This window comes from Kogia breviceps, chromosome X (genome assembly GCF_026419965.1).
Source record: "Kogia breviceps isolate mKogBre1 chromosome X, mKogBre1 haplotype 1, whole genome shotgun sequence".
In the NCBI taxonomy this organism is placed as follows: domain Eukaryota; kingdom Metazoa; phylum Chordata; class Mammalia; order Artiodactyla; family Physeteridae; genus Kogia; species Kogia breviceps.
The window spans coordinates 3,378,366-3,393,189 of record NC_081330.1 but is presented as its reverse complement, the minus strand read 5'-3'; the positions used below and the strand labels follow the sequence as shown (position 1 = coordinate 3,393,189).

At 51.5% G+C, this 14,824-nt stretch overlaps 1 protein-coding gene and 1 pseudogene across 1 annotated transcript in view; one reads left to right on the top strand and one right to left on the bottom strand.

The window, feature by feature from the left end:
• The window catches only part of MTMR1 (myotubularin related protein 1), a 520,398-nt gene that overhangs the window by 299,990 nt on the left and 205,584 nt on the right, over window positions 1-14,824 (top strand). The gene's annotated exons all lie outside the window — the stretch shown is intronic.
• On the bottom strand, window positions 6,530-8,254 carry LOC131748843 (nondiscriminating glutamyl-tRNA synthetase EARS2, mitochondrial pseudogene; annotated as a pseudogene).

Genomic DNA, 14,824 nt, shown 5'->3' with positions numbered 1-14,824 from the left:
AGTGTCCATTGGTAGATGAATGGATAAAGAAGATGTGGCACATACATACAATGGAATATTACACAGCCATGAAAAAGAACGATGTGATTTGCAGCAACGTGGATGAACCTAGAGATGATCATACTATGTGAAGTAAGTCCGACAGAGAAAGACAAATATCCTACGATATCACTTATATGTGGAATCTAAAATATGACACAAATGAACTTATCTGCGAAACAGAAAGGGACAGAGAACAGACTTGTGGTTGCCAAGGGGGAGGGGCGTGGGGAGGGATGGAGTGGGAGTTTGGGATTAGCAGATGCAAAGTATTATGTAGAGAAGGGATAAACAACAAGGCCCTACTGCACAGCACAGGGAGCTCTATTCAATATCCTGTGATAAACCATAATGGAAAAGAAAATGAAAAAGAATATATCCATATAGATATATAAAACTGAATCACTTTGTCGTACAACAGAAATTAACACAGCATTGTAAATCAACTGTACTTTAATTTAAAAAACACAAACCAGAGTGGTCAGGGAAGCCTCACTGATAAAGCGACACCCGGAAGGACGAAGTCGATATCAGGGAAAGTGCGTTCCAGCAGAGGGGACAGCTAGAGCAAAGACCCCAGGGCAGGAATGCGCCTGGCATGTTTGCAGAACAGCGAAGAGGCCCGTGTGGCTGATTCAGAGAGCAAGGGGAGGGATATAAGGCGAGGAGGTGAGAGTGGTGGTCGGGGCCAGAAGACGGATAGGGCCTAGTAGGCCACGGTGAGGACTTGGGCTCTCATTCTGCATGAGATGGGAGCTGGTGCGAGGTTTTGAGCAGAGGAGGGATGGGACCTAGCCTGTGTTTTCATACCGTCTCTCTGGCTGCTGTGCTGGAAGCAGACTGTAAGGCGGCAAGGTTTGGAAACGGGCTGATGCAGTCATTCAGGGGCGAGACGATGGCGGCTGGCCCCATTTGCCGGGCTGCACTGCGGAAGTGGGAACCCTGCCTCCGGGATGACGGCAGGAATTAAGCAAGGTAGGTTTTCAAGGCTGGAGGTGGACAATTTTTTGGCAGTTTGGGGTTCAATTTTGCTTCCACCTCGTCTGGAGCTGGCCGTATCTGTTCCACTCTAAGAGAGACAGTCAGAGAGAGACAGAGACACAGAGACCTAGTCCTTCAGGTTTTTCTTAGATAGGCAGACCCTAAAGGGAAGCTGGTGCTGACGGATTCAGAGGATAAATATGAAATCCCTTCAGGGCTCTGGGTCCAAGGCCCTGGGTACCTGGTGGGGGGGGATGGGGGTGTGGGTGTTGGTATCAGATTCCAGGCCTGGCAGGCAAGTAGGAAGCAAGGCTGACTGCTCTTTAATTGATGAGCTGCCTCAGTTTCCCCTCAGCACCCGCTTTCTTCTGATGGCCGTCTCTGGAAGCCTTCAGAACACAGAGGGTGAACGAAGACGGAAGACGCACCCCACCTCCCCTCGCAGTCTGTTGGCTGAGCCCTGGAGGAATTTACGGAAGGGATCTGTAGGGGCACCTGGGCTGGAGCCTTTTGGGAGGGGGAGGAAGCAACTTACTTTGGGTACTTCGGGTGGGAGTGCCAGCAAGACACCAGAATTTTGCAAAGGGTCCCGGACAGGTCGGTATTCGGAAGGCCGGGTTTCCGGTCCTGACTGCACCGCCATGGAGCTTGAGCGAGGCCCCGTCCCCTCTGGACGCCTCCCCCGAAGTAGAGGGTGGGCCCAGCTGACCTCCAAGGCCTTCCAGCTGGAACCCGGGGGACCGCGGCTTAGCCAGAGGCCGGCTTCTCCTGCTGCGCTGAGCCAGCTCTGCAGAGGGCGAGATGCGTTCGGGGTCAGGGCTTTAATAATTCACGCGGTGGCGGCTCGCATTCGGAATACAAACGCGGCGGCCAAGTGCGGGAGGGCTGGGCGGGAGTGCCCCGCGCACGGCAGGCTGCTCTGCCCTTGTCTCTGGGATTGGGGTCGGGGGCTGAAGGTGGATGCTCGTCCCCGCAGTCCCTCCAACCAGTTCCAGGGAAGCCCTCGCCCAGACAGAGATTTTCATGAGTCTTGGTCCCTGTTTCGCTCCTCTCTAGGCTCTTGGATCCTCTACTCTGACCCCACCCACGGGGTCCATCAGACATCCCAAGAAGCTCCAGGATTCTTGCCTATGGGAACAATCTCAGGGCCCCAGGGCTGGGCCTTGGTTCTAGGGGCTCCTTCTGGAAGGCAGCTGGTTCCCGCTGGCTAGCGAGGAGATAGAAAGAGTGGGCCATAAGCCTGGCACCAGCATGCTGATTTCAGTGCCTTGAATCATTCACCCCTAGGGGTGCCCTGTAGTGAACACACATGGGAAGGACTACTGCCTGTGCTGTTTATTACCGAAGCATTTCAGCATCAACTCCTTCCTTCCACAAACCTTGAGTGCCTCTGCTGTGCCAGGGACATGGCGGGGTACTGGATATTGGGCCTGGGATTTAGATTCAAAGAGGTTCTCCTCTTCTGAAAGGGTCTCTTCCATGGGATTCCAGGACACCACCTCTCCTGGCTTTCCTCTGACCTCAGTCCACTCCAAGTCTCCTCATTTTCAGCTTCATGGTCAGAGGACAGGCTATTGCAACATTCAGGTGAGGGGTGATGGTGGCCCCGCCTCGAGCAGCCAGCTGTAGGGACAGATGGGAGAGGAGCAATGTGAGAGCTATGTTGAGGACAAGTCCTCGGCTGCCTGTTTGCATTGTCCTGTGTAAAATTCTTTGTCCCTCCGGGCTCTGTTTTGGGCTCCTGGCCCTTCCTCTGTCCACACTCCCTCTCCATCAAGCTCCTCCGCACTCGGGACTTGAATTATGACTTGTGCGCAGACAAAGCCAATGGCTCTACCTCTCCTCCCGACCTTCCCGCTGAGCTCCAGAATCATGTCCTCCACAGTAAGGCCAGCACCCACTCACCGTGTCCAAATGTGACTTGAGGCTCTTTCCCAGCCCCGATGGGTTCCGTGGCCATCAGCAGATAGTGCAAACTCCTTACCACGAGCTACAAAGTCACTCATGACCCAGGTCTCATCCCTTACCTCTCTCCCCAGACTCGTATCCACACTCCAGCCGCACAGGTCCTCAAGTGGGCCATACACACTCTCTTTGTCCATATGCTCTTCTCTCTGCCCGTCTCGCGGTTCATCAGCCTCTCCCGGTTCTTTGCCTTCCCAATTCATCTTAGTCCCCGTTATACATCAGTTCAATCCCTGTCTTCTGATACCTTGCAAACAATCCCCTTCACCCCCCAGGTCCTGCTGCTGCGTCTGCCTTGAGGCTGCTAACCTAGCCATCCACCCTCTCCTGGAATATAATCCCTTCTCTACAAAGCTTAGTTTAGTGACAAAGTGAACCTTGGTGACCTTAACAGAAATTGTTTGGTGGCATGATAGAGAAGAAAACCAGGTTGGAGTGAGTTGACAGACATTGTTTGTTGGAAATCTTTCTCTCTCATCCTTGCCTAGTTAACCTTTTTTTTTTTTTTTTTTTTTTTTACATTGTGTGGCTTGCGGGATCTTCCCCGACCAGGGATTGAACCTGTGCCCCCTGCAGTGGAAGCTCGGAGTCCTAACCACTGGACGGCCAGGGAAGTCCCTAGTTAACTTCGAATACAGCGTCTCAGTGCAACCATCACTTCCCGAGGGAAGCCTTCCCTGACGTCCCCGATTCAGACAAATTCGCGCAGCTACTCTTTCATTGCACCATGTCCTTACCTCTCCTTCAGAGTGTTTTTCTCCACTACAATTCTTTACTTATATGTGGGACTCTAGTAGAATCAAAACCCATCACCCCGACCAGACTGGAAGCTCATGAGAGCACATTCTGATCTGTCTTTGTTCACCACTGTGTCCCGGCATCTAACACAGTGCCTGACACACAGTGGGGGCCTCGATGAATGTTTGTTGAATGAATGACAAGGGGGCGATTAGTGACCTCAGTGAGAACAACCGAAGGGGCTGTGGCCATATTGCGTGATGGCTACATGAGGAATTTCAGAGGACGAGTACATTTGGGTTATGACTATGGAAGGGGTGGCTGAAGACGGAAGGAGGGGAAGGTCCCCGGTGATGACAAGGCTGATGTCTGAAGAAGAGCCCATTGCTTCCTGAAAGTCTTCATGGCCATATATGGTGACAGATGGAGGCAGAGGTACCTAGAATGTTCCAGGTCGTCCTTGCTTTCCTCTGTTCTACATCCAGCTCTTCTTCCCAGCAGTGGCCCGGGGCCTCAGGCCCAGCATCAGACACTTGGTCGTGGACCTACCCCAGGTGACAGAGCACAGAGGCAGCAGCTTTCATACACTTCCCCACAAACTCGCCTTCTTTGCTGCCTGATGCAGCGAAACATACTTAGCTTCTCCAATTTTCCTGTAAGCTCTGACTCGTTCATCATACCAGTGCTTTGGGGAAACGCTTTAGGAACTCTTGCTCTGACCCTCCGAGTCTCCCTTCTAGACTTCACTGCCCAGCATCTCCCACCATGTCGTGAGGTCCAATTTTCCTTCACGCCCATCATGACTCTGCTTCCCTGACTGAACTGTCACTGGTAGGTACAGTCGTGGAGGGGTTGCCCTCCTGGACACTGAAGTCACCCAAGGTGATGCTCTGGCTTTGGGGGAGAAGGAAGACTGATCCTGTGAGCTGAGTCTCCAGTGACATGAGTAGGAGGCCATTAGATGCCAGCAACCAGGAGGGGAGGAGGATGGCAGAGTCCCATGGGGGGAGTGAGTAGCTGAAGAGGAGACGAATTTACACGCAGATGGCAGAACGATGGCCTGAGAGGAGCAGCACGGAACGAGGAGGGTGCTTACCCCTCTCCTACCTGCTGAGAGCCAGGGCTCAGGAGGAGGAGGTGAAGAAACCTCCAGTTGACGGAGCTTTGCTTTTATAGACTGGGAGTGGCTGAATAGCACAATGGTGAAACGCCTGGCCCCTGATGTGCTGTGTGACCTTGGGAAAGGTTTGCCCTCTCTGTTCCATAAAATTATGGTGGTACCTTCCTCATAGGGCTGTTGAGGAAATTAAATGAATTAATACATGCAGAGGGCTAAGAACAGGACCTCCTTCGAGCAGTGCTTGACAAATAATACATGCTCACTAAAACTTTTTTATTTTAAATTTCATTTGGCCCTCATCCAAAGTTTGAGGGGTCAGTAGGGTTGGGATTATTACCTCCAGTTGAGGAACGTGATACCCAGGGAGGTGAGGGAGCTTTTACCGAGACACCCAGTGAGTGAGGAACGAAGTAGGTAAAGCCCCCAGTCTCCCGATTTGAGGCTCACTGCGCTCTTTGCCACAGCTCACTGCATGGAGTGTTCTGAGAAGTGGTGAGTGAGCAGGTCAGACGAGAAGCACTGTTTCACATGCCGGGAAATTCTCCTTCGCATCAAATCACACCCTCGCAGAGCCCTCAGTTCCAGCAACCCTGCCTGACAGTTTCCCAGACCGTTCCCCGTCAGCCCCTCCAAGCCGAGGTCCATGTTTTCATAGTCTGCTTCCAGGTCCCTCCCCTGGCTGGTCCCCTGCCCCCGGTCTGACCCACTACATCCCATCGAGTTCCTGCTGAGCGAAATCTTAGCCTGGGCGCCGCTGCCTCCTCTGGTCCGCCCCCTGTGGCGCTAATAGAGGCGGAGGGAGATTAAATTAGCCATGACGCTGAGATGGTAGAGCTGCTGAAATGCGTTTACAAATGGATTTTTAACATTAAAAGATAAGGGCAATTGGTACTGGCAGTTAGGATATAATGAAGGCCCTTGTAGCTAGAGCTGCTGCTAAGAGGGTAATAAATTGAAGAATGAGCGACTCCCATACCAACAGACTCCGAGAGTAAATAAATATCTGGAGATATTCATACAACCGGTAATGACGAACTTTTCTTCATCTTGGTTGCGGTCGCCAACTAGGGGAGCAGACAAACAGAAAGCAGACCTTTCCCCAATACCACCTGTCCCCGTAAGAGGACTGGTGTCCTCTGAAGAAGAGGGCGTTCGGACAAACAGAGAGATACCGAGGGCGCATACAGAGGGAAGACCATGTGAGGAGAGAGCAAAAAGGCAGCCGTCTGCAAGCCAAGGAGAGAGGCCTCAGGAGAAACGAAACCTGCCAATGCCTTGATCTTGGGCTTCCAGCTTCCAGAACTCTGAGAAAATCATTTTCTGCTGTTTAAGCCACCAGTCTGTGCTATTTTGTCGTGGCAGCCCGAGCGGACTAAAACATGAGCTGTGACTGTTCTGTGAACCAGCTCCTAACCTCTGCTGTGTCCTGTGGTGTCAGAGCCAGATATGAGGCCTTCCTTTCCAGAGTCAGGGAGGTGAGAGGTGGCTGGCCGATGCTGGCCAACTGATTAGGACAGGCCTGGCGTGGTGCCATAAATGCACCCGTGCACCCGGAGGCTCTGTGCCCACTTTTGGTTCCTTCCAGAAGCTTCCAACGGGGTCCAGGCCTCCTGCTTCTCCCCTCTGAGGGCAGGTCCCACAACTACGGTTCCCATGGCCACCTCCGCTGTCCTGCACACCTTCTCTCTATCTGGAAAGCACCTTCTGCATTCGTTCCCGCACTTCCTTTGGTCCCAAGGACAACGTCGCCTCAGCTACAGGAGGCCCTTGCAGGAGCTTCATCACGTTACTGTGCTTGGTGCCTTCCAGACCTTCTGACAGCTTCCGCAGTTCTCCGTTCAGCATGTCCCGAGTTAAGTTCATACCGGATCCTTCTAAGAGCCCCAGCGCACGCTTGGCAATGACGTCCACCCTCTCTGAGATGGCACCCGGCTGCGCTCGACCCACAGCAGGCCGAGTCCACAGGTAGGAGTGCGCTGGGGAGACCAAATCCTGCAGGCGGCATATGTGACCCTGTCTCCGCAGGATGCTTCTCTCCACGTAGGCTGCGTCCAGCACATGCCTGTCTTGCAGCTGGCTCCCGAAAGCCTCTTCCACGAGGGCCTGCAGCTTCCCCACCAGCTGGCGTCTCTGGGTCTCATCGCTCTCCAGCTGGCAGAGGTGCAGCCTGTTGAATTCTGGGAGCTTTTCCAGGTCCAGCAGGGCTGAGTGGCAGCTGATCCGGGTCAGGTCAAACTGTGTGATCGGCTCTGGCAAGGTCCTGCCCATCTGGTTCTCTGCAAACCGTGAGCCGCAGTTGGTGATGATGTTGAGCAAGGCATCGGCAGGAAGCCGCCGGCAGCAAATGTCCCCTTGTCTCTTGGGCAGCTTGCTGCCATCCCTGTTGAGGAGCAGGGGCAGGTGGGCAAAGCGTGGGGGCTGCCAGCCCAGGGCCTGGTAGAGGAGCATGTGCTTAGAGGTGGAGACCAGCCACTCGGGGCCCCGCAGCACGTGGCTGATGCTCATGTGGTAGTTGGTCACCACGCAGGCCAGGTGGTTCGTGGGGAAGCCATCACTCTTCAGGATGACCGGGTCCCCCTCCGTGCCGGCCGCCTTGTGCGGATTCCAGCCATACACCAAGTCCTGGAAGGCTGGTGCCTCCCCTCCGGGCGGAAGTGGATAGCGTGCTTGGGGTCTTTGGCCAGCTTCTGGGCCACCTGCGCCTGGCTCCGGCTCCGGCACCGATTGTCATACTGGCGAGTCTGATGGCTCCTCAGGGCCTCCCTCTCGAGGAGCTCCAGCCACTGCTCTTCAGCAGAGCTTAGGTAGCATGGATGTAGAGTGCAAGTCGCTGAGATTGCAGGTAGGGCCCTGCAGGACCTCCCCGGTGGGGGCTCTTGTCAGGGGGGATGCCTGCCCACTCCAGCACGTCCTCGATATTCTCTGCTGCCCCAAGCACAAGGCAGGTCTGATCCATGTCCTCCAGCCTCAGGTGCTTCTTGGCAAAGACGCAGTTGTACAAGACAGTGTGGAGGCCGCCCAGGTGCAAGAAGCCTGTGGGGCTGGGGGCGAACCGCACTCGCACAGCAGCCCTGGGATCAGTGCCCAGGCTGGCCTCGCACCCCATCCCAGGGGGTGGCCCAAGGCCACTGGGGGCCTCCGGGGGTGCAGCAACCTCTTCAGGAGCACCGCCAGGTTGGGGTAGACTCGCACATGTGGGCTTCTGCGTGCATCACTTCCGGGGACCAAGAGTTCTTTATATATTCTAGATACTAGACCCCTAACAGATATATGATTCGCAATTCTTTCTTCCCGGTCTGAGGGCTGTCTTTTCACTTTCTCGGTAGTGTCCTTTGATGCACAAAAAGTTGTCATTTTGATGAAGTCCAACTTATTTCTCTTTTCTCCCGTTGCTCGTGCTTTTGATGCCATCGTGCTGCTTCTTAAGGCGGTAGTTCTTGATATTTCCTGTCCTCTGACGCCCCGAGCCCTATCCCCAATCATCCTCTTGAAGGTTCTTGATCCCAAGCAAAGAAACTAGAAGCTTTTTCTGAGAACACATTGCTATGCCCTCAAGTATTCCGTTATGCTATTGCTAATTTATGGGAAGTTGTGAGGCCAGACCTAATGACGATGGGTGGAGGGAGGGTCTGCAGCGCAGATACACTCCAGTATTTCCATTAGCCATTGTAGGTTGCAATGATACCACGGGAGAAATGCGACCTTCGCGGTGACTGAGCAATACGAAGGTGGGGCATTTTCAAATGACTCGAGTATTAATGGTGGTATATACGGTTGTTCTGATGAAAGCACGAAGGGTAAGAATAACATTGGTACTGACAAGAACTGATGTGAAAACTCTGCTTCCCACCAAGACCAGTCCTAGGTTGAGAACCCGTGCTCTGTATCTCTCTATGTTTCTTCTGCGTGTCTTTGACACTGTTCCTCGCTTCAGCTTTACATGCTCAAATCCTCCTCAGCTTTAAAGGCCAGCTCGCCTCTATGAAGCTTTCCCTGATTTCCCACGTCCTTAATCTCCAGAAGCAGCCTGGGGGGAGGGGCACACTAGGCAATTGCAGATGGAGTGATGACTTGGGGGGAAAAAGCCGGGGCTCAGGACGAGGAGGTGGAGAGCCTCACGTTGAGAGAGCCAGGCTGAAGACTTGATTTCTATAGACTAGGAGTGGCCAGATAGTGTAATGGTGAAACGCTTAGCCACTAACATGTTGGCTGACCTTGGGAAAATTTTTTTTTTTTTTTTTTTTTGCGGTACACGGGCCTCTCACCGCTGTGGCCTCTCCAGTTGCGGAGCAGAGGCTCCGGACGCGCAGGCTCAGCGGCCACGGCTCACGGGCCCAGCCGCTCCGCGGTGTGTGGGATCTTCCCGGACCGGGGCACGAACCCGTGTCCCCTGCATCGGCAGGCGGACTCTCAACCACTGTGCCACCAGGGATGCCCCTTGGGAAAATTTTTTGTCTTCTCTCAGTTTCCCCCCATCTGTTCAATGAGATTATGACAGTACCTGCTTCATAGGACTGTTAAGGAACTTAAATGAGTTAACACCTGCAAAGGACTAAGAACAGTAGTCCCTTAGAGCAATACTTGCCAAGTTATACACACTTACTAAAGGTTTTATTTATTTCTAAATTTCATTTGGTTAAAATCGCAGGCTCCTGCCATAAGAAACCCACGGGCATGTCTCATGAGCCTCAGGTTACACCCAAAAAGGACTTCTCATAAATGCTATGACCTGCACAGAGCAGAATGGAATATGGTAGGTAGCAGAGACTCATGGACCAATGCAGTGTCTCTAGTAATATTTTAATTTAAAACCTGGAGCAGGCATAATTTTTAAAAATCTGCTGATAAACTATTAGAATTAATGAGCAATGTTATTTTAAGTACTAGCAACAAACAAACAGAAAAAAATTTTAATGATACCATTTACAGGAGCAACAAAAAACCCATGAATTATGCAGGATTTAATATAAAAATACATGTGCAAGATTTCTACACTGAATATGACAGAACGTTGCTGATGAATTAAAGACAATCTAGAGAAATGGAGATATATATCATGTTCATGGATTGGAAGGATCAATGTGATTGCAATAAAAAATCACAGTAGGCTGTGTGTGTGTGTATGTGTGTGTGCGCGTGTGTGTGTGTGTGCATTGACAATCTGATTATCAAATTTATATGGAGATACAAAGGGCTGAGAATAGTTAAGATAATCCTGAAGAAGAACAAAGCAAAGGGCACTTACATCACCATATATCAAGACTTGTAAAGCCATAGTAATTACGTTGATGTGTTATTGGCACAGGGATATGAAAAAGCAAAAAACACAAAAAACAACTGAGCAATGGAATAGAGAGTCTAGAAACTAACCCAACACATGTCACTTGATTTATGTCAAAGTTCATTGGAGAAAGGATGACCTTTTTGGAAAATGGCCATCTGGATATCCACATGGGAAAATATGTATTTGGATCCCACCTCACGCCATATACAAAGACTGATTCCAGATGTATTAATGACCAAATGTGAAAGATAAATCAGGAGATAAAATAAGATAATATCTGCAGGACTTTAGGTAAAGATTTCTTAACTAGGCACAAGGGACACTAACTACAATGGAAAAAAATCAATAAAATGGACTACATTAAAATCAATAATTTCTGTAGTTAAAATACATCATAAAGAGAAAACACAAGTGAAAATGCATGCCACAGAGTGGGGGATACTTGAAATACATGGAAACGACCAAGGAGTCATGTTAAGAAATGTATAATGAAGGTCTACAAATAATGAGAAAGACAATCCAATAAAAACTGAGTAAAAGACTCAGAGACACTTCATGAAGAAGACAGCAAAAGGTCCATACGTATATGAAATGGGCTCATCTTGACTGATCATCGTAAAATGCAAATCAAAACATCTATGTGATACCACCACATATCCAGCAGAATGAATCAAATGAGGAAGGTCTACAGTACAATTTTGACGGGTATCTGCAACAACGGGCACGCTCATACATTGTTGGTGGGAGACCGCTTGGTTCACCCGTGGTTACCAGCCTGTCCCTTCCCCAGAAAAAAAATGCCACACTCAGAATAGGAGTCAGCTATCTCCCAGGCCACTGAGTTAGGCTCAGGGCCTCAGTTCCCAGCCCAGTTTTGGAAGGTAATCCCTAAGTCTTTCTAAGGGTAACACTCTGTCTCCGCCCATCGCCACGTCCCTGCCCACTGCCACCACAGACAGATGCCAAGTGGAGCAGAGGGCAGAGTCCTTGGAGAACACCTTCGGGGTTTTGCGTGGCAGGGATCAAGTGATTGCACCACATGCTTTCCAACCACCGAATCTGGGCAATCGGCCTACAGTCGTCCACAAGCTATCACCCCATTACAGGAAGGCTGGCTTTTACTAACTGTACTCAGAAACACCTAGGACCCCACCCCACATCTAAAGGAACACCAGGTCTTCCAGGACACCTTCCGAGGTGCCAGCCATCATCTCAGGGTCCCCAATCCCAGGCTCTGCCTACCAGACGAGACATCCAACTGCCTCTATTGACCTCGTTGGAGACTCAAGAATGCGTTTCTGAGCTCATTTCAAAGGAGAGAAGTCACCCTCTGCCTGTAGCTTACGCCACTTTTCTGTGTGGACTCAGTTTTCTACTGTTGTGTTGCTCCTCGTGACCCCCACTTGCTTAGAACCAGCCTGTACACCATGTTCTTATGAGCAGCTTCCATAAGCCAAGGAGGAGACAAAGGCTTCCTAGGTAGAAGGCCCTGGTGCAAGAGGGAGCGTCCAGTACTGCTTAGGTCACTGAGACAGTCGGCCTACCGTGCAGCTTGAGGGGAACAGGCATGCCATACCTTCACGTTGCTCAGGACCTCAGGACTCCCTCCCCAACTTGTTACCAATCCACTAACTTCTCAACGTGTAAGCCCGTGATAGGCCCATTTATAACCTCACCATTCTTCTCAGATTGGAAGCTAGGCACGACTTCTTGAGCTCTGCCCATGATTTGAACCTATTTGTTCATGAAATTGCCAGTGGGGACAATATCAAATGACAAGAGGAGAGGGCTGGGGTCCTAAGAAACACTCACATTTGAGGGCCCCACAGAGAAAGGAAAGCCCACAGAGGAGAGTAAGAAGGGGTAGCCAGAGAGGTAGGAGGCATATCAGGAACACGGAGGGGTCATGGAAGCTAAGGGAAGAGCGTTTCCAGAAGAAGAGAGTCATCAGCTGTGTGAAGGAAGATGAAGACGAGAGGGGCCCTTGGGTCTGTCAGCCAGATTGGAGAGATTTGGGGAAAGAAGGCAAGGAGCAGGAGTGGGGAAAAGGAGCACAGGCTTGTCGCTGGAGGAGCTTTGCTGGAAAAAGGAGCAGAGCCAAGGGTGGTAGCTGGAGGCACGCGGAGTCAAGGAAAGGACACTTTGGTCGGGATATAAGCAACGAGGTTGCCTTGGCCGGTGTGAAGGGGCCAGGACCCATGCCTAATGATTGGGCAGGCTGTACTCTAAAAGCCATTTGATCCTCACTACAATCCTGTGAGCCGGGTAGATGCTATTATTAGCCCAAGTTTACAGCTGAGGGAATACAGGCTTGGACCTACCTTAGGTTACTGAGCCAATAAGGGGCAGAGCTGGTTCTGATCCCATGCAGGTGACCCCAGGGCATGTGCTGTTAGCCAGCCTATGACATTGCCTCCCAGGGAAGAGGGAAAGGGTGGAAAGACAAGGGAAGAAAGGGGGAGAGAGGGTCAGTTATGGGCTGGGAGGCTGGAGGTCATGGAGAGGGGAGGACCTGTGGCGCATGGGCCTAGTTGCTCCGCGGCATGTGGGATCCTCCCAGACCAGGGCTCAAACCCGTGTCCCCTGCATCGGCAGGCGGATTCTTAACCACTGCTGCCACCAGGGAAGCCATCTGGAGGGATGTAGAGGAGAGCAAGGCTCAAGGCATGATGGGACTTCTCCCATTTAGGCCTTAATTTTTGGGGAAGGGGGTTAAGAATTTTTTTTATCTGCTCAGACGGTGGAAGTTCAGAAAACTTTCCATATGGGGCATTAAAAAAACTGTGCTAGGTACAAGGAGAAAGATTGCTGTGATCCAGGTGGTGGAGAGGGCCCAGCTCAGGCAGAAAATCCTCACCTTGGAGTGTCCCTAACCTTCAGGCTGTGGGATGAGCGGGCAGGAGGTGGGTTCAATCCAGGGTTGAGGTCTGGCAGGGTGAGAGCAGTAGGGGCCAATGGGTCAAGAGCATGCAGGGGATTGGCGAGAGGGTGGACCACGAGAGCTGGGGTGGCTAGAGAAACCAGAAGCTCCGTGCCAATAGAAGTCATGGTAATGTTCGTGGTGATGGTGACGATGGCAACCATTTATTGTTTAAGATTTGCCAACACGGCGCTAACTTTTTTAAAAACAATTATTTATTTTGGCCGCACTGGGTTTTAGTTGCAGCACGCGGGATCTTCGTTGTGGCATGCGGGATCTTTTTTTTAGTTGTGGCATGCTGACTTCCTAGTTGAGGCATGCAGACTTCTTAGTCGTACAGACTCTTGCATGAGTCATGACTAAGAGTCATGCAGACTCTTAGTCACGGCATATGCATGCGGGATCTAGTTCCCCGACCAGGGATCGAACTCGGGCCCCCTGCACCAGGAGCACGGCGTCCTACTCACTGGACCACCAGGGAAGTCCCGGTGCTAAATTTTTTATATACATTAGCTCATTAATTCTCACAATAGCCCTGTGATGAGGGTACCATTTGCTCCATTTTATACACGAGGAAGCTGAGGTGGAGTGAGGTTAAATGACTGTTTAAAGACATATAGCTAGGAAGTGGCCAAGTCTGATTTCAAACCCAGGACTATTTGACTCCACAAGGTGAATGGGAGGAAACAGAAAGTCTCTGTGGGCTTGTAGATGAGGTTGCCTTAGGATAACCCAGGGGAAGCAGGAGTTAGTTTTATTTTTTTCTGTAAGCAGCCTGGTTCTGTGGGCAGAGGAGGGTGCTGGGAGATAGGGGACCAGAGCTTAACTCCAGCTCTGCCGTCGACTCACTAAAGGACCACGTGTCAAACCAACACAGTGTAGATCTTAAACTCACACAATGTTATATGTCACAAAACCCAACAAACCCAAGCCAAAAACAACAGAGAGGTCTCTGGGAGCTAAGGGCAGTCCTCAGCTATAGCTAGCTTCAGAGCCTCCTGATATGAGCCTGGCTGGCTGCCACGGAGAGGTCTTAATCGGGGCAGTGGCTTGCTTTGATTTATGTTTGCAAAGCTCACCATGGCAGCTGTGGAGAGGCTGCCTCTAGCAGACAAAGAGTCATGGGGGGGGTTTGATGGCCTTCCCCACTGCCAGGGCGTGCAGGTAGGCAGTAGCTTCGCATTCCTGGCCCACTGAGGGGTCTGAGATCCATTTTCCAGATGGAGAGTTCCGTAGACTCTGGAACTTCCTGAGGTTGCCACCTGGCCCCTGCCTGCTCGGGTGCAAGTATAGGTGTTAAGGCCAGAGGAGGACTTTCTGAATCCAGCTGTTCCAGGAATGTCCATGATGCCATGATGATAAGTAAGAGTCCTTATCCTGGGGTGGAAGGCCCCCCTGGGCCAGACAAGGAGGCCCAGCCGTTCCTGGGATGTCTCACCACATCACGGGGCAGTTGCGGAGGAGCCCTTTCGAAGCAGCAAGAATTATTGAAGGAATAGCGTTAGAGAGAGCGATGGTGAGCCAGGAACTACAATTTCCAAGGAGTGAAGGAGAAGGATCCAGAAGTCTGTAGTAGCAGGTGGTATAGTTGATGACAGGAGATTCAGAACTGCCATCAAGATCAAGAGCCATGGGAGATGGAGTCAGTCTGTGGATGTCCTTTGCCTCTAGACTAAAGACCAGCAGGAGTCCTGGGAACTAGCTAGTGGGAAGCAGCCGCATAGCACGGGGAGATCAGCTCGGTGCTCTGTGACCACCTAGAGGGGTGGGATAGGGA